The sequence below is a fragment of the Schistocerca americana genome, chromosome 7 (assembly GCF_021461395.2).
Source record: "Schistocerca americana isolate TAMUIC-IGC-003095 chromosome 7, iqSchAmer2.1, whole genome shotgun sequence".
Lineage (NCBI taxonomy): Eukaryota > Metazoa > Arthropoda > Insecta > Orthoptera > Acrididae > Schistocerca > Schistocerca americana.
Window position 1 is genome coordinate 438,533,344 of NC_060125.1, and position 21,227 is coordinate 438,554,570.

Sequence of the window (21,227 nt, forward strand, 5' to 3'; positions counted from 1 at the left end):
TCGGGACCAATTACCTGGAATAAAAGGCAGTCACCAAATTCATCACATTACACTGATGAAATCCACTAATTGAATTTTTGGAGTACTGTTGCTATATCGAACGGGGCGTCAGACGTATCAGTCGAATCGAAGCACAGATAACGCCACAACCTGTCAAAAGTGGTCTTCAGGAAGTCCAGAGAAAACATGTAGAACATTGCAGGTGAGTTTGTCTATTATGCTGTTGCAATAGGGAGTAATTTCATCTTACCAGAACAATTACACTATTGACGATAAATCCTTGGAATTAGTAAGTACTATAAAATACGTAGGAGCACCCATCTGGAGCGACCTAAAATGAACTGACCACATAAAACAAACTGCAGCAGAAACAGGAGGCAGGCTGATATTGATGGAAAGAGTCTTCAGGAAATGCCAATCACCCACGAAGGAAGTTGCTTACAGAACACTTATTGGGCTGATTCTTGAGTACTCATCATCCTTCTGGAACCCTTAGCACGTTGGGATAATTCAAGTAATTGATACAAGTTTCAACACTGTAAGTTGCACTGGTGTGCACAACCTAAGGACGAAAATAGCTTTTACATGGTTTGTCACTGCCAGATAAGACTTGGACAATATATAGAAACAACGGCTACACTATAGTACAGTACAGTGCAATACAGAAGGTAACTGAAAGAAATACACAATGAAGCGAAAACACATAACGCTGTTATTCAAAGAGAATTGTCACACTGACGCCACCGCGATACATAGTGGGTCCCCGGGACATTACAAAAGGTGGGACGTGGTTCTCAATAGGGTGTGTGATCACCACGGACCTCTGTGCATGCTCTGCAACGCAATCCCACACTGGTCACAAGGTTGGAAACGAATCCTTGTGGTAGGACTCTCCATTCGCAACTGGCGCGGGGAAGAATGGTTGTCGGCAAAGCTCCGTATTAGCTCAAAATATCGGATTTCTTCGTTGTGGTTAATTCGTGAGACGTATGTGGGAAGAAGCAGAAAGTTGCCCAACTCCTGCCGACATGTACGCTCTCTGAATTCAAACAGTAAACCTCACCGCGTTGACAACGACTTTGTCATAGCATCTGCCCTGGAGTTTTGTCAAGCGTCTCCGTAATGCTCTCGCACCTGACACAGCTTTTCGTCGGAGCTTTTCTGTCTGTTCTATGTATCCGAAGTGGCGAGGATTCCAGACTGACGATCGATACTCAAGAATTAGTCAAATAAGTGCTTCGTAAGCAACTTCCTTCGTTGATGAATTACATTCCCTTAAGGATTTTTCAGTGACTCTCAGCCTACCATCTGCTTTTACTACAATTTGTTTTATGTGGTCACTGCACTTTAGGTCGCTCCAGATCAGTGGTCATCAAACATTTTAGCTCAAGAGCCAGACCCTAGGGCCGCACATGTACCGACCTTATTATTAATTGGTAACCTACATAAATCAGTAAGTTCCGCCGAATACTGTTCGTTAAAAATAGGCACAATTCGGAACACTTAGTGTGGACTATTCGTTGTTTCGGATTGCTGCCACCTCCAGCAACCCCAAATATGTGACAGCTAACTGCCTGACGAGGTGCTGTGTTGATTATATGAGCGGATGGTTAAATGATGAATAACAGTAATTGTACTTATACACAACATGAGACAAGTTCACAATTTTGTATTTTCTGTTTTGAATGTCTTATGTTCTACTAATTGCATCGTATTACAACAACCTTAGTTTAGTTTCATATTCCTTGCTATAAATATTTTCACACTGAAACCATAATGAAGTCTAGCTTCGAAGGCAGGGTCCTCAATAAAGTAGCACTGAAAGCGCGACAGTTACTAACGTCAGCATACATCCAGAACAGAACTGACTTCATAGACGGAGAATGCAGCCGTTCATACAAACATCAAATATTCCAGAAATACAAAAATAACATATTTCATGAATTCATGGAGGTATGTTCCGTCATTTTCAGCTAAATGAAAGGCGTTTCGCTTCTTTTATTTATGAAGCATGTAATAAACGTTTCTTGTATTATGTAGTAGTTACAGTATGTTACAACGTTACATCATTTTCTCATGTTTTTCTCTTGTTTTTCAGGTAAGAAACAACTTTTGTAGTACAAGTTTCGTGGGGTCGTCTGGAGTTACTTACGATTTTTAATGTTGTTAATCCATACACGTAATCCTGGAGATGTGTTCCTTCGGTCCCCATGCTCCAACTGGCCGATTATCGCTGTTTCCTCACCCACATTTATGACAACACATCACTTGCACTTTTCATTTTGTGGTCAACATGTGTGTGTAGTGTTTCCAACTGTTGCTGTGTGTTTATTTTTCGGCTTCTGTTTGTGTTGTGTGCGTGGTTTCATATTTTTCATTTGCCTTGTGTGTGTGTTAGTGTGTGAGTGTCTTTACATGTTGTTATGTATTAATGTGTCGTTCCTTGCGGGAGTGTTTTTGTTGAAAAGGAGGAGGGGGAGGAGTAACACCTCGTTAGAAAACCTTGGTTCTCCTGGCCCGGGTGATAGTACCTCGTGAGGGTCCCTTGGCAGGGAAACGGTGGAGACTTCAACGGCAGTGAAGCGACGATGAAGATCATCAGCCGGCCGAAGTGGCCGAGCCGTTCTAGACGCTACAGTTTGGAACCGCGCAACCGCTACGGTCGCAGGTCCGAATCCTGCCTCGGACATGGATGTGTGTAATGTCCTTAGGTTAGTTAGGTTTAAGTAGTTCTAAGTTCCAGGGGACTGATGACCACAGATGTTAAGTCCCATAGTGCTCAGAGCCATTTGAACCATTTGAACCTGTTGGTTTCTCTTTACGTTCTGCCCAAACTTGCCTCATTCGTGTGCTGTCTTTCTGCTTCCGCTCTTCGGTCAACTTCAGGTCCTGTTTCTCTTCGGCTTCTCTTTCTTCCTGTTCGCCCAGTGTTCCTTCAGCCTCTGGCTGTGTTCTCGTCGTCTCTGTTCGGCCAATTGTGTTCGTTTGTTGTGTGGTGTCTCTTGTAGTTTGTTTCTTCTGATCAGGTTCCTAAAGTGTGTTTTGTTTTCTATTGTTTCCTGTGTAATATTGAGTTGTTCCATGACATTTCTTACTTCATTCATCCATTGGTTGTTTTTCCTTTGTGCTAACCCAGTCCAAAATCTGTCTCGTTATCCTATGTGGTGCCATTCTGCTGAGGTGTCCGTAAAACTGTAGTCTTCGTTTCCTGATTTGGTCTGTTTCTCCCAGGTACTTGAAATTTTCTGTTCTGTGTAGTGTCCCATATTTTGTGTGTAGTGATGGGTGTTTTTGGGTGCTCATGGACTGTGTTTTCTCGTATGATATTTGTAGTACGGTCTTGACTGATATTTCGCGTAGTTCCTTTATGGCTCTTTTTGTTTCTGTTTCTCGTACCGTTACGCTAGGCACCTGACTCTTACTTTTCCTAAAAGGACTCCTTTCTGTGTCTTTTCCCATTTCTTCACTATTTTGTCCAGCACTATGTTGAACAGCAATGGCGAAAGGCCGTCGCGTGCCTGACTCCCGTTCTGATTTCGAATAGTTCTGAGAGCTCTCCACAGAACTGACTTTTGATGTCGTGTTCGTTAGTGTTTGCTGAATTATGATTAGTGTCTTCCTATCTACTCTGTATTCTTTCAGGATTTTAAAGAGGGTTTCTCTGTCTATTGAGTCGTACGCCTTCTTGAAGTGATGTTTATGTTCTGTTTGAGTTGCAGTATCATCTTAAGGTTCCATATCTGTTCAGCGCACGACCTATGTCTACGAAACTCAGCCTGGTATTCGCCAATCAGGTGGTCTGTTTGTTTCTCTAATCTATTTAGCAGTGCTTTCGAAAGTATATGTGACAGGTAGCAGTGATATGCCCCTATAGTTGTTTGGGTCCGACTTATGCCTTTCTTGTACAGAGGGTGTATCAGTGCTGTGCGCCATTCTTTCGGTATCTCTTTTGTTTCCCATATCTGTTTCATCCCCCCCGCCCTGAACCATAGACCTTGCCGTTGGTGGGGAGGCTTGCGTGCCTCAGCGATACAGATAGCCGTACCGTAATTGCAACCACAACGGAGGGGTATCTGTTGAGAGGCCAGACAAACGTGTGGTTCCTGAAGAGGGGCAGCAGCCTTTACAGTAGTTGCAGGGGCAACAGTCTGGATGATTGAGTAGTCTGGCCTTGTAACACTAACCAAAACGGCCTTGCTGTGCTGGTACTGCGAACGGCTGAAAGCACGGGGAAACTACGGCCGTAATTTTTCCCGAGGGCATGCAGCTTTACTGTATGGATAAATGATGATGGCGTCCTCTTGGGTAAAATATTCCGGAGGTAAAATAGTCCCCCAATCGGATCTCCGAGCGGGGACTACTCAGAAGGACGTCGTTATCAGGAGAAAGAAAACTGCCGTACTACGGATCGGAGCGTGGAATGTCAGATCCCTTAATCGGGGAGGTAGGTTAGAAAATTTAAAAAGGGAAATGGATAGGTTAAAGTTGGATAAAGTGAGAATTAGTGAAGTTCGGTGGCAGGAGGAACAAGACTTTTGGTCAGGTGAATACAGGGGTATAAATACAAAATCAAATAGGGGTAATGCAGTAGTAGGTTTAATAATGAATAAAACAATAGGAATGCGGCTAAGCTACTACAAACAGCACAGCGAACGAATTGTTGTGGCCAAGATAGACACGAAGCCGACGTCTACGACAGTAGTACAAGTCTATATGCCAACTAGCTCTGCAGATGATGAAGAAATTGAAGAAATGTATGATGAAATAAAAGAAATTTTTCAAATAGTGAAGGGAGACGAAAATTTAATACTCATAGGCGACTGGATTTCAGTAGTAGGAAAAGAGAGAGAAGGAAACGTAGTAGGTGAATATGGATTGGGGATAAGAAATGAAAGAGGAAGCCGCCTGGTAGAATTTTGCACAGACACAACTTAATCACAGCTAACACTTGGTTCAAGAATCATAAAAGAAGGTTGTATACATGGAAGAAGCCTGGAGATACTGACAGGTTTCAGATAATAATGGTAAGACAGAGATTTAGGAACCAGGTTTTAAATTGTAAGACATTTCCAGGGGCAGATGTGGACTCTGACCACAATCTATTGGTTATGAACTGTAGATTAAAACTGAAGAAACTGCAAAAAGGTGGGAATTTAATGAGATGGGACCTGGATAAACTGACTAAACCAGAAGTTGTACAGAGTTTCAGGGAGAGCATAATGGAACAATTGACAAGAATGGGGGAAAGAAATACAGTAGAAGAAGAATGGGTAGCTCTGAGGGATGAAGTAGTGAAGGCAGCAGAGGATCAAGTAGGTAAAAAGACGAGGGCTAGAAGAAATCCATGGGTAACAGAAGAAATTAATTGATGAAAGGAGAAAATATAACAAAGCAGTAAATGAAGCAGGCACGAAGGAATACAAATGACTCGAAAAATGAGATCGACTGGAAGTGTAAAATGGCTAAGCAGGCATGGCTAGAGGACAAATGTAAGGATGTAGAGGCTTATCTCACTAGGGGGAAGATCGATACTGCCTACAGGAAAATTAAAGAGACCTTTGGAGAAAAGAGAACCACTTGCATGAATATCAAGAGCAGATGGCAAATCAGTTCTAAGCACAGAAGGGAAAGCAGAAAGGTGGAAGGAGTATATAGAGGGTCTATACAAGGGAGATGTACTTAAGGGCAATGTTATAGAAATGGAAGAGCATGTAGATGAAGATGAAATGAGATATATGATACTGCGTGAAGAGTTTGATAGAACACTGAAAGACCTAAGTCGAAACAAGGCCCCGGGAGCCGACAACATTCCATTAGAACTACTGACAGCCTTGGGAGAGCCAGTCCTGACAAAACTCTACCATCTGGTGAGCAAAATGTATGAGACAGGCGAAATACCCTCAGACTTCAAGAAGAATATAATAATTCCAATCCCAAAGAATGCAGGTGTTGACAGATGTGAAAATTACCGAACTATCAGTTTAATAAGTCACAGCTGCAAAATACTAACGCGAATTCTTTACAGACGAATGGAAAAACTGGTAGAAACGGACCTCGGGGAAGATCAGTTTGGATTCCGTAGAAATGTTGGAACACGTGAGGCAATACTAACCTTACGACTTATCTTAGAAGAAAGATTAAGAAAAGGGAAACCTACGTTTCTAGCATTTGTAGACTTAGAGAAAGCTTTTGACAGTGTTGACTGGAATACTCTCTTTCGAATTCTGAAGGCGGCAGGGGTAAAATACAGGAAGCGAAATGCTATTAACAATTTGTACAGAAACCAGACGGCAGTTATAAGAGTCGAGGGACATGAAAGGGAAGCAGTGGTTGGGAAGGGAGTGAGACAGGATTGTAGCCTCTCCCCGATGTTGTTCAATCTGTATATTGAGCAAGCAGTAAAGGAAACATAAGAAAAATTCGGAGCAGGTATTAAAATCCATGGAGAAGAAATAAAAACTTTTAGGTTCGCCGACGACATTGTAATTCTGTCAGAGACAGCAAAGGACTTGGAAGCGCAGCTGGACGGCATGGACAGTGTCTTGAAAGGAGGGTATAAGATGAACATCAACAAAAGCAAAACGAGGATAATGGAATGTAGTCAAATTACGTCGGGTGATGCTGCGGGAATTAGATTAGGAAATGAGACACTTAAAGTAGTAAAGCAGTTTTGCTATTTGGGGAGCAAAATAACTGATGATGGTCGAAGTAGAGAGGATATAAAATATAGACTGGCAATGGCATGGAAATCGTTTCTGAAGAAGAGAAATTTGTTAACATCGAGTAGAGATTTAAGTGTCAGGAAGTCGTTTCTGAAAGTATACGTATGGAGTGTAGCCATGTATGGAAGTGAAATATGGACGATAACTAGTTTGGACAAGAAGAAAATAGAAGCTTTCGAAATGTGGTGCTGCAGAAGAGTGCTGAAGATTAGATGGGTAGATCACACAACTAATGAGGAGGTACTGAATAGGATTGGGGTGAAGAGGAGTTTGTGGCACAACTTGACTAGAAGTAGGGATAGGTTGGTAGGACATGTTCTGAGGCATCAAGGGATCACAAATTTAGTATTGGAGGGCAGCGTGGAGGGTTAAAATCGTAAAGGGAGACCAAGGGATGAATACACTAAGCAGATTCAGAGGGATGTAGGCTGCAGTAGGTACCGGGAGATGAAGAAGCTTGCACAGGATAGCGTGGAGAGCTGCATCAAACCAGTCTCAGGACTGAAGACCACAACAACAACAATCTGTTTCATGATGTTGTGTATGTGCTCTGTGAGATGCGGATCTTGTAGCTTCCAGAACTCCGCGATGAGTCCATCCTCTCCTCGCGCTCTATTGTTCTTGAGGTTCTTGTTGATTTCTCTTAGTTCTTCTATCAATGGCGGTTCGCTATCTGGGTTTGGTGCGGCATCCTCCGTGTCCAGTTTATCTGTTGGTTCAAATGGTTCAAATGGCTCTGAGCACTATGGGACTTAACATCTATGTCATCAGTCCCCTAGAACTTAGAACTACTTAAACCTAACTAACCTAAGGACATCACACAACACCCAGTCATCACGAGGCAGAGAAAATCCCTGACCCCGCCGGGAATCGAACCCGGGAACCCGGGCGCGGGAAGCGAGTACGCTACCGCACGACCACGAGCTGCGGACTATCTGTTGGTGATTCTGCGCTTAGGAGTTTCTCGAAGAACTTCGCTAGGAGGTTACAGTTGTTCCTGCTATCGGTCTCTAGTGTGCCGTCCGGTCGACGAAGGTAGAGGTTCGGTGCTTGGTATTTCAATATGTTTTCTCTGAACGTCCTGAAATTCCTCGTATTGTTCCTTGTGATGTCTGCTTCTATCTCTTCTAGTTTCTGTTTGTCGTAGTTTCGTTTTTCTTTACGGATAATTTTACTTGTCCTTTCTTTGACCTGAAAAATCTCTCCAGTTTTCTGGTATCTTGTTGCTATTGAACTTCTTCCATTTGTTGATTCGTCTTTCGATTGCCAGGTCACATGTGTGGTTCCACCAACGGTGTTTCCTGGTTCTCGATGCTACTGCTAATTTCATGGCTTCCTGAAGTTTTCCTGATAGCTGTTCCCAGTTTTGCGTTTTCCTTTCTTAGTTTTCTCCAGTGTTTTCTTTTGGTTGAGTGTTAGATATTCTGGGTCTGGTTTAATGATCTTGGTTTTCTGTTGTTTCCTCTTAGGGATTAGGCGTGTCTTTATCTATAGTAGGTGGTGATCCGAGTCAAAGAAGCCCTTTCGTGTGTTGATGTTCTTGATTTCGCTCTGCCCTTCTCTTTGTATTATGACGTGGTCTATCTGTCATTCTCTCTTGCCAATTGGTACTTTCCATGTGGTTAGTTTTTGTATGGGCTCCTTGAAGTTCGTTGACATGACTTTGAGGTCATGGATCTGGCAGAATTCTGTCAGGTGTCTCCCGTTTTGGTTTGTGTCACGGTTTGGTGTGTATCTTCCAGTAATGTGTCTATATTTTTTTTCTTTTTCCTAGTTTTGCGTTGATGTCTCCTAGAATAATTTTAGCTCGGTGTGTAGGTATTTTTTTGATTGTCTCCTCCATTACTGTCCAAAAGTCCTCAACGGCGTCCGGGTGCTTCCTGTTGTGGTCATTTGTTGGTTCGTGTGCGTTTATTATCGTGTATGCCCTGTTTGCCGACTTAATTGTCAGTGTGCTGATTCTTTCGTTATGCGATGTTTAAGACCATTACTGCGTCTGTGAACGTCCTGTGTAATGCGAATCCTGTGCCATAGAGCCTGAGGTTCTACCTGTGTACAGATAGTTTTCCCTTGTATATTCTGTAGTTCCGTGTTGAAATGATCTGGGAATCTTGATTCTTGTAGTGCACAAATTTTGATAGGTGGCATGCCCTTATCCGCCACCTGGTAAGGCGCTCGGTTGCGGATCTATCAACCACCCTGGGTATATATATATATGGAGAGAGAGAGAGAGAGGGGGGGGGGGGGGGAAGAAGAGAGAGAGAGAGAGAGAGAGAGAGAGAGAGAGAGAGAGAGAGAGAGAGAGAGCACACCAGTCAATAACGCTAACCATTACACTACACTAGTACAAAACAGTTCATGACAATATGAACCTCATTTTAAGACGACCGTCTCTATTAATGCGCTTTCCCGAATAAATGTTACTTCTGTTGGAAATTTATACCATAGCACCTAATCGGTACAATTCGCGCACATCTGCGTGTCTGTATTCGAAGCAAATAATAAAGCATACCTCTCTCACATCGACTAATCCCGCTGTGGCCACTCCACTTACCTGATGTAAGCGGCCAACTTACTTAGTTCACGGCCGATTTTCCAACGTCACTCAAATTTAACGGCACCTCAAAATACCACTGTCTCTGTATTTTTGTTATTAAGCAGTAAACCTACACTCTTAAGAAGCTCATAACGTTAGTTGAAGTTTTTAGATTCACCTGTTAGCTCCTAGATGCAATTATTATGGAACACGGCTTAGAAACGCAGGCCACAAGAATAGTTCATTCGCACCGCATGCTGCCCGCGTGCTGCAGTTGGTAATCACTCGACCTGATGGTTACTCCTGTGTATTTTATAGTAGTTACTGTTTCCAATGACACGTCGCCCATAGTGTAGGCGTTAGCTGGAAATGAAAGCCTTCCCTACTACAGTGGCGTTCAAACCACTCTGTGGTGGGGACATCCGTAGCTGTGGTAGTACATTTTGCAGCAAGAACTCCGCAAACAGCTGTATCTTGAAACAATTTCATTAAGACACTACCGGTTTCGTGGCTTATAGCCACATCATCAGCTGCAAACAAAAATTAAAACGTTTTGTCAAAATTTGTGTAACGAAGCCCCAGCTTCCAGAGTTGGCTTAGAGAACGGGCGGGCAACAGGCGGCCCGCGGGCCGGGTCCGACCCGTGATTGGTTTCAATCCAAGCCGCTGAAGAAACTCGTGGGAGGGAGAGCGAGGCGTCTGCATTGTACTCAGCCCGGAACGCATTTTTAGATATTTCTGCCGACGCTCGAATCGCCTAGGGGTTCACAGTTTATGGCGCAGACCTCTGAAAGTTTTGCTTACTTCGTGCATGTGTAATGCCTTTTCGCCGTCACTGGATTTGATCAATAGAGAGAAAAACATTTCCAGACAGTTAAGACCCATGCGCTCTTATGCATGCGGAGATTCGGGCAAATAGCTCACTACCTTGAAGGGGTGAGGGGGATAGTAGTCGAGAACGGCACGAAAATTACCGACTATTCGCGAAATACGCCGATCTGAACAACGGCAGCAGGAACCACAACTATGTGAACAGTCTAATTATCTGTTATCGGTTCACGCGTAAAGTTCTGTTAACTAGTTGTGTGACAATTCGTAAATGTATTTCCGTGCGTCTTTACTGAGTTCATTCGCAAAATGTCTGGCATTAAGAAAAGTTGATGCTGAATGTTAGCAATTCCAGGGGATATGCACAGAGGATTATTTATTTTCAGTACAATGATGCAGATTCTGAATGAATCACTTTTCTGCGATATATTGCTCAACAATAGCTTAAAGGGCAACTGCGGGAAGACAAAATTGACATATTAATTTATAATTTGGACAAGCAACTGCAAACGTTTGCCAACCGAGAACACAAGGCGGCAATTCGGTTAACGCTAGTTTTTAGTGAGAAGAAAAACTGCCAGATCGTCAACACCTTTGCTAAACGCGAAATCGTAAAGTAGTGCCTCTTGGACGATGCATATATACTAGGAGGTCCCAAAAAATATAAAAACAGTTCGAACAAATAACTTTATTGAAACGAACGGCTGTTCGAGGAATCGGTATGGTGACTGAATAAATCAAAAATTTGCTATGACCATGCTGCAAATTCGAAACGTTTGCGATCGGTTTGGGTCAACAGCTCTGATTTGTCAGACTCAGCTCAGTCAGCAAGTTTAGTTCTGTGGAATACGAACGGATACCCAAAAGAAAGCGAACTAACTTTTTGATGGGCAGAGCTTTTGTAGTACCGCGTTTTGCCGCTCGGAGCACGTAGAGCGAACACTCCAGAGTCAGTAAGCCGAGTGCCGTCGCTGAAGAAGGCCAGGACTGGTTTCGGCAGACTCTTTTGCGTGATTGCCGTATTTGCAATGGCTGATTTTCGTGAACAGCGTGCAGTGATGAAATTCTGCTCTTTGCTCAGAAAAAGTGGTACAGCAAGTCTTGAAATGTTAGAAACGACACATAAGAACGATGCTATGGGGAAAACTGAAGTGTCTGAGTGATTTTTCCGTTTCAAATATGGCCGTCCTTCCACGGTCCACACCCATGAAAATGCTGAAAACATTCGTGCAACCATCAACGAAGGTCGACGACGGACCATTCAAAAAAATAGGCGAACCGTTTGGGAGTGAAAAGAGTGGCTGCCAAATTCATGCCACGACTGCTAACTGCTGAACAAAAAAATGGCTCTGAGCACTATGGGACTTAACATCTGTGGTCATCAGTCCCCTAGAACTTAGAACTACTTAAACCTAACTAACTTAAGGACAGCACACAACACCCAGACATCACGAGGCAGAGAAAATCCCTAACCCCGCCGGGAATCGAACCCGGGAACCCGGGCGTGGGAAGCGAGAACGCTACCGCACGACCACAAGATGCGGGCTAACTGCTGAACAAAAACAAAGCATGTTGTATTTGGAAAGAAGAGTCCCTAAATGACACAAACTTTTTAAAAAAATTTTCGCAGGTAACAAAACTCCATGCTGTGTTTACGATCCTGTTTGACGAAATTTTCAGACTAAACGTTGCATGGCATCTTCGCTGGCACCTTGACACCATCGATCTTCTCAGAAAAGCACTGACCACACCGCTCACACGAGCCAGACGCCCTCACGTGCGCATCCGATTGACCCCAAACCACCGTCATCTGCGACTTCAGAACTCATTGTTGAGCGGGATGCAGGTCTGTTGTGTTCCCTGATGAAAGCTGGTTCTCCTTCGATACCATCTATGGCGGTCTGTTGGTTATAAAAAGGCCAGTTGAGGGCCTGCAACCAACCTGTATGAGTGCTAGACACACCGGACCTACACCTGGAGCAATGGTGTGCGGCACGGTTTCGTATTACAGCAGGAGCAGTCTCGAGGTTATCCCACGGTCTTAACTGAAAAGCAGTACGTCAATCTGGTGATTCAAGCTGTTGTACAACCATTCATCAACAACATTCCAGGAAGTGATTTCCAGCAGGATAATGCTCTCCCAAATATACACTCCAGGAAATTGAAATAAGAACACCGTGAATTCATTGTCCCAGGAAGGGGAAACTTTATTGACACATTCCTGGGGTCAGATACATCACATGATCACACTGACAGAACCACAGGCACATAGACACAGGCAACAGAGCATGCACAATGTCGGCACTAGTACAGTGTATATCCAACTTTCGCAGCAATGCAGGCTGCTATTCTCCCATGGAGACGATCGTAGAGATGCTGGATGTAGTCCTGTGGAACGGCTTCAATTTCCTGGAACAGCAAGTTCCCTTGCCGGTGTAGGAATGGTAGAACGATGGGTTCGATGACGGTTTGGATGTACCGTGCACTATTCAGTGTCCCCTCGACGATCACCAGTGGTTACGGCCAGTGTAGGAGATCGCTCCCCACACCATGATGCCGGGTGTTGGCCCTGTATGCCTCGGTCGTATGCAGTCCTGATTGTGGCGCTCACCTGCACGGCGCCAAACACGCATACCACCATCATTGGCACCAAGGCAGAAGCGACTCTCATCGCTGAAGACGACACGTCTCCATTCGTCCCTCCATTCACGCCTGTCGCGACACCACTGGAGGCGGGCTGCACGATGTTGGGGCGTGAGCGGAAGACGGCCTAACGGTGTGCGGGACCGTAGCCCAGCTTCATGGAGACGGTTGCGAATGGTCCTCGACGATACCACAGGAGCAACAGTGTCCCTAATTTGCTGGGAAGTGGCGGTGCGGTCCCCTACGGCACTGCGTAGGATCCTACGGTCTTGGCGTGCATCCGTGCGTCGCTGCGGTCTGCTCCCAGGTCGACGGGCACGTGCACCTTCCGCCGACCACTGGCGACAACATCGACGTACTGTGGAGACCTCACGCCCCACGTGTTGAGCAATTCGGCGGTACGTCCACCCGGCCTCCCGCCTGCCCACTATACGCCCTCGCTCAAAGTCCGTCAACTGCACATACGGTTCACGTCCTCGCTGTCGCGGCATGCTACCAGTGTTAAAGACTGCGATGGAGCTCCGTATGCCACGGCAAACTGGCTGACACTGACGGCGGCGGTGCACAAATGCTGCGCAGCTAGCGCCATTCGACGGCCAACACCGCGGTTCCTGGTGTGTCCGCTGTGCCGTGCGTGTGATCATTGCTTGTACAGCCCTCTTGCAGTGTCCGGAGCAAGTATGGTGGGTCTGACACACCGGTGTCAATGTGTTCTTTTTTCCATTTCCAGGAGTGTAGCTGTTGCAAGATGCTCTACAGAGTGTCGACATGTTGCCCTGGCCTACTCGATCGCCAGATCTGTCTCCAATGGAGCACGTGTGGGACATCATCGGCCGACAACTCCAGCGTCACCCACAAACAGCATTAACCGCCCCTGTATTGACCGACCAAGAGCAACAGGCGTGGACGTGATGATACCGATCCCCCGTGGTACACAAAACGGGTCAGATCGTTGTTGCAGAAGCAACGAAAAAAGCATGCCAAATTTAAAAGAACGAAAAATCCCGAAGATTGGCAAAGTTTTGCAGAAGTTCGAGATATAGCGCGTACTTCAATGCCAGATCCTTTTAATTATTTCCACAACGAAACTCTGTCTCGGAGTCTGGCAGAAAACCCAAAGAGATTCTGGTCATACATAAAGCACACTAGTGGCAAGACGCAATCAATACCTTCACTGCGCGGTAACAACGGTGAAGTCACTAATGACAGTGCCACTAAAGCAGAGTTATTAAACACGGTTTTCCGAAACTCCTTCACCGAATAATACGAAGTAAATATTCCTGAATTCCAATCAAAAACAACTGCCAAGATGAGAAACATAGAAGTAGATATCGTCGGAGTAACGAAGCAGCTTAAATCACTTAATAAAGGCAAGGCATCCGGTCCAGATTGTATACCAGTCAGGTTCCTCTCAGAGTATGCGGATAAATTAGCTCCATATTTAGCAATTGTATACAACCACTCGCTCACAGAAAGATCCGTACCTAACGACTGGAAAATTACTCAAGTCACGCCAATACCCAAAAAGGGAAGTAGGAGTAATCCGCTGAATTACAGGCCCATATCACTAAAGGTTTTGGAACATATACTGTATTCGAACATTAAGAAGTACCTCGAAGAAAACGATTTACTGACACGTAGTCAGCACGGTTTCAGAAAATATGGTTCTTGTGAAACACAACTACTTCTTTATACTCATGAATTAATGAGTGCTATCAACAGGGGATGTCAAATTGATTCCATATTTTTACATTTCCAGAAGGGTTTCGCCACCGTTCCTCACAAACGTCTTCTAACCAATCTGCGTGCCTACGGAATATCGCCTCAGTTGTGCCACTGGATTTGTGATTTCCTGTCAGAAAGGTCACCGTTTGTAGTAATAGACGGAAAGTCATCCAGTGAAACAAAAGTAATATCCGGCGTTCCCCAAGAAAGTGTTATAGGCCCTCTATTGTTCCTGATCTATAGTAACGACATAGAAGACAATCTGAGTAGCCGTCTTAGATTGTTTGCAGATGATACTGTCATTTACCGTCTTGTAAAGTCATCAGATGATCAAAACGACTTGCAAAATGATTTAGATAAGATATCTTTATGGTGCGAAAAGTGCCAATTGACCCTGAATAAGGAAAAGTGTGAAGTTATTCACATAAGTACTAAAAGAAATCAGCTAAATTTCGATTACGCGATAAGTCACACAAATCTGAGGGCTGTAAATTCAACTAAATACTTAGGGATTACATTTACAAATAACCTAAATTGGAACGATCACGTAGATAATATTGTGGGTAGAGCAAACCAAAGACTGTGATTCATTGGAAGAACACTTAGAAGGTGCAACAGGTCTACTAAAGAGACTGCTTACACCACGCTTGTCCGTCCTATTCTAGAGTATTGCTGTGCGGTGTGGCATCCGCATCAGGTGGGACTGACGGATGACATCGAAAAAGTACAAACAGGGACAGCTCGTTTTGTATTATCGCGAAATAGGGGAGATAGTGTCACGGACATGATACGTGAATTGGAGTGGCAATCATTAAAACAAAGACGTTTTTCGTTGCGACGGGATCTTTTCATAAAATTTCAATCACCAGTCTTCTCCTCCGATTGCGAAAACATTCTGTTGGCACCCACCTACACAGGGAGAAATGATCATCACGATAAAATAAGAGAAATCAGGGCTCACACAGAAAAATTTTAGTGCTCCTTTTTCCCCCGTTTGCCGTTCGAGAGTGGAACGGTACAGAGACAGCTTGAACGTGGTTCATTGAAACCCCTTCCAGGCATTTTATTGTGAATAGCAGAGTATTCACGTAGATGTAGACGTAGAACTCCGTCCCACAAACTGGCCTGCGGCAGCTGTATAACACAAAGCATGTACGTTTGCATGCTTGTATTCAACATTCCTTCGGTTACACCGGTTATTAACGTGCCAGCATTTCACATTTGCAATGACTTACCTCGCGCCTATAGTAACCTGCGATCTTGCAATGTTAATCACTTAAATATGCTACCGAGACAAACCTATTCCCGACATTTCATTATTCTACATTAATTATTTTTTGGGTTCCTTCCGTCGGTGTGTTTCCGAAGAAAGTCGTCGCAGACAGGATCAGCTGGTAACGGAGTGGCTGACGTGACGGCTCGGTCACCACCCGGTGAAGAAAGCCCAGATGTGCGGTCGACCCTCGCACCCCCAGTAAACAGTGGCCGCGCGCCCTAGTGGAGACGTAGTCTGCAACCGTACTGTTGGGGCAGGTCGTGGCGGAGACTCGGAACGATGCTATCGCCTCAGGCTGGGGCCGCTCCCTTCAGCCCTCCGTCTGTCCTGACCCTTCATAAGGCTGCTCGCGTGTGGTGCTCCCTCCCTTACAGACTTGCAGCCCCTGCCTGGTGGGGTGGCAGCGATAAGGGCGGCCGCATAGTAATCATGCTCGGCCGATATCGATAATTCTGGTAACGGCTGTAGCGGCCTCATGGCGTACTGGGGCTCCGCTGACGGTATCTCCAGTCCTAAGCACTCCATCAGGAAGGTAACCATGTAGACTCAGACAAAATTAGCCTAATAATTCACTTGTGTCAGAATGAATAAAGAAAACGATCCACCGCAGTCTAGTTTCCGCGCAAAACTTACACCACCTATAAACCAAAGGTGTGCTGTCATTACTTGGACCATGTACATTACTGGCCATTAAAATTACTACACCAAGAAGAAATGGAGATGATAAACGGGTATTCATTAGACAAATATATTATACTAGAACTGACATGTGATTACATTTTCACGCAATTTGGGTGCATAGATCCTGAGAAATGACTACACAGAACAACCACCTCTGGCCGTAATAACGGCCTTCATACGCCTGGGCATTGAGTCAAACAGAGCTTGGATGCCGTGTACAGGTACAGCTGCCCATGCAGCTTCAACACAATACCCCAGTTCATTAAGAGTAGTGACTGGCGTATTGTGAGGAGCCAGTTGCTCGGCCACCATTGACCAGACGTTTTCAATTGGTGAGAGATCTGGAGAATGTGCTGGCCAGGGCAGCAGTCGAACATTTTCTGCATCCAGAAAGACCCGTACAGGACCTGCAACATGCGGTCGTGAATTATCCTGCTGAAATGTAGGGTTTCGCAGGGATCGAATGAAGGGTAGGGCCACGGGTCGTAACACATCTGAAATGTAACGTCCACTGTTCAAAGTGCCGTCAATGCGAACAAGAGGTGACCGAGACGTGTACCCAGTGGCACCCCATGCTAACACGCCGGGTGAGACGCCAGTATGGCGATGACGAATACACGCTTCCAATGTGCGTTCACCGCGATGTCGCCAAAGACGGATGCGACCATCACGATGCTGTAACAGAACCTGGATTCATCCGAAAAAATGACGTTTTCCCATTCGTCGTTGAGAACACCATCGCAGGCACTCCTGCCTGTGATGCAGCGTGAAGGGTAACCGCAGCCATGCTCTCCGAGCTGATAGTACATTCTGCTGCAAATGCCGTCGAACTGTTCGTGCAGATGGTTGTTGTCTTGCAAACGTCCCCATTTGATAACTCAGGTATCGAGACATGACTGCACGATCCCTTACAGCCGTGCGGATAAGATGCCTGTCATCCCGACTGCTAGTGATGCGAGGCCGTTGGGCTCCAGCACGGCGTTCCGTATTATCCTCCTGAACCCACCGATTCCATATTCTGCTAACAGTCATTGGATCTCGTCCAACGCGAGCAGCAATGTCGCGATACGATAAACCGCAATCGCGATAGGCTACAATCCGACCTTTACCAAAGTCGGAAACGTGATGGTACTCATTTCTCCTCCTTACACGAGGCATCACAACATCGTTTCACAGGCAACGCCGGTCAACTGCTGTTTGTGTTTGAGAAATCGGTTGGAAAAGTTCCTCATGTCAGCACGTTGTAGGTGTCGATACCGGCGCCAACGTTGTGTGAATGCTCTGAAAAGCTAATCATTAGCATATCATAGCATCTTCTTCCTGTCGGTTAAATTTCGCGTTTGTAGCACGTCATCTTCGTGGTGTAGCAATTTTAATGGCCAGTGGTGTATTACAGAACCCATGCAATACTAGTTGTCGTGGATTGCGCGTATCAGGAATGTACACTCTACAACGTGCTGGCGAAACTAGTGATTTGAAATAAATTTCTTTGATGATAAAGCTGTGGTGGTTCGTTTTCTTTATTGATATCATCGGCCGCTGTCCGACATCCACCAGAACCATGAGCTTCCACTTGTCAGAATAAGTTTTCCTTCGTAGGGCATCACAGTTAGTTACAGTTTTTTGAAAGAAATTTCCACCATTTGAACGTAAATTTCTTTCACAGTCATGATACCAGTTTTATAGCCACCCTCCAGGTCAACTTGAACTGTCAAAATGTGTCCGACATGCCTAAAAGCATGTCATCGTTGAAATAACATATGTCTGGTGTGAAAATCAGTCGTCGTATACAGTATATGGATACGTATCAAACATATACAGTGGAGAGCCAAAGAAACTGGTATCGTATAGGGCCCTCGCGAGCACGTAGAAGTGCCGCAACACGATGAGGCATTGACTCGACTAATGTCTGAAGTAGTGCTGGAGGGAACTGATACCATGAATCCTGCTGGGCTATCCATAAATCCGTAAGAATAAGAGGAGATGGCTGTCTTTTTTGAATAGCACTTTGCAAGACATCCCAGATATGCTCAATAATGTTCATGTCTGGGGAGTTTGGTGGCCAGTGGAAGTATTTAAACTCAGACGAATGTTCCTGGAGCCACTCTGCAGCAATTATGAACGGCTGGGGTGTCGCATTGTCCTGCTGGAATTGCCCAAGTCTGTCGTAATGCACAATGGACATAAATGTATTCAGGTGATCAGAAAGGATGCTTCTGTACGTGTCACTTGTCAGAGTCGTATCTAGACTTATCAGGGGTCCACCATCATTCCACCACCATTACACAGCCTTAACCAGCTTGAACAGCCCCTGCTGACATGCAGGATCCATGGATTCTTGAGTTTGTCTCCATGCCCGTACACGTCATCCGCTCGACACAATTTGAGACTCGTGCGATCAAGCAACATGTTTTCAGTCATCAACAGTCCAATGTCGGGGTTGACGGGCTCAGTCGAGGCTTTGTGTCGTGCAGTCATCAAGGGTACACGAGTGGGTATTCGGCTCCGAAAGCCTATATCGATGACGTTTCTTTGAATGATTCACACGCTCACACTTGTTGATGGCCCAGCATTGAAATCTGCAGCAATTTGCGGAAGGGTTGCACTTCTGTCACGTTGAACGATTCTCTTCAGTCGTCGTTGGTCCTGTTCTTGCAGAATCTTTTTCTGCCGCAGCTATTACGGAGATTTGGTCTTTTATCGGATTCCTGATGTTCACGGTACACTCGAGAAATGATCCTACGGGAAAATCCCTACTTCATCGCTGCTTCGGAGGTCCATCGCTCTTGCGCCGACTATAGCACCACGTTAAAACTCACTTAAGTCTTGATAGTCTGCCATTGTAGTAGCATTGACAGATCTAACAACTGCGCCAGACACTTGTTGCCTTATACAGGCGTTGCCGACTGCAGCGTCGTATTCTGCCTGTTTACATAGCTCTGTATTTGAATACGCATGCCTATACCAGATTCTTTGGCGCTTCAGTGTATAATAAGCTTGACATTGTGCCAACGAATAAACATAAGTCTATGAATGTGTTGAATGCAGGTCTCAGCAGTGTATTGGCTCTGAAATACGCATTACCGTTTGTTCATGTTTATTCGCTGTACATAATATCAGCCTTATTACGTATCTTTGATAAGTACGCATAACCTGTAATACGACGAGTGGTTTCTAGCACCGGTTAAACCGAGGTGATACAAGTCGTATAGCAGTATGCACATACACAGGGGCTGGTAATATCGCGTACACAAGGTATAAAAGGGTAGGGCTGTGGCGGAGCAGTCACTTTACTCGGGTGATTCATGTGAAAAAGCTTCCGACGTGATTGTGGCCGCACGTCGTGAATCAACAGAGTTTGAACGCGGAGTGGTAGCTGGAGCTAGTCCCATGCAATAGCCCATTTCGGAAATCGTTACGGAGTTCAATATTCCCAGATTCACATCGTCAAGAGTGTTCCGAGAAATCCAGATTTCAGGCAAGTACAACATAGTGACTGACGGCCTTCATTTAACGACCGAGAACAGCGACGTTTGCGTGGAGTTGTCAGCGCCAACAGACAAGCAATACTAGGGGAAATAATCGCAAAAATCAATGTGGGACGTAAGACGAACGTTTCCGTTGGGACAGTGGGGCGAAATTTAGCATTAGTGGGCTATGGCAGCAGAAGACCGATGCGACTGCTATTGCTTTCTGAACGACATTGGCTCCAGAGCCTCTCCCGAAGTCGTGACCATATTGGTTGGACCCCAGACGACAGGAAAACTATGGCCTGTCAGATGAGTCCCGATTTCAGTTGGTTGGATTCAAGAGTGGCGCAGACCTCACCAAACTATGAACCGAAGTTGTCAACAACGCACAGTGCAAGCTGGTGTTGGCTCCATAATGTTGTAGGTTGTGTTCAGACGGAATGGACTGAGTCCTCTAGTCCGACTGAACCGATCATAGGCTGTAAATATTATGTTCGGCTTCTTGGAGACCTCTTGCAGACAAAAAGCGATGGCATTTTTATGGATGACAGTGCGGCATATAACTGAGTCACAGTTATTCGCTATTGGTTTGAAGACTTTTTCTCCTCAGCGTGCACATGGCCTTATAAACAGATCGTCGTAGTACGCAATAAGATTACATATCAAAAATATATAATAAGGCTGACATTTTTCACACCGAATGAACGTTGACGTACGGACGTGATGAATGCAGGTCCCAGCAATACAATGGTATCAAATACGCGTTACAGTTTGTTAATGTCTATTCGCTGCCCATAATGTCAGCATCATTATGTATCTTTGATAAGCATGCATAACCGGTAATATGACGACGGGTTTCTAAGACCAGATATGCGAGGGATATCCGGAAAGTAAGGTCCGATTGGTGGTGAAGTGGAAACCACAGTGAAAATGAAAAGTGTTTTATTTGAAACAGTTCGCTACACCTTCCAGCAACTTGTCCATATACTCGCTAGTCCGACATTTGTGCCGCGCGGAGTAGCCGCGCGGTGTTAGGCGCCTAGTCACGGTCCGTGCGGCTCCTCCCCCTTCCCTCCCCCCCTTCCCCCGTCAGAGTTTCGAGTGCTCACTCGGGCATGGGTGTTTCTGTTGTTCATAGCATAAGGTAGTTTCATTTTTAGTTTACATTGAAGTAGTGTGGAGGCTTAGCGACCGATGACCTCAGCAGTTTGGTCCCATAAGACCTTACCGCAAATTTCCAAAACTTCCGCCGGCTACTGTGGCCGAGCGGTTCTAGGTGCTTCAGTCTGGAACCACGGGACCGCTCCGGTCGCAGGTTCGAATCCTGCCTCGGGCATGGATGTGTG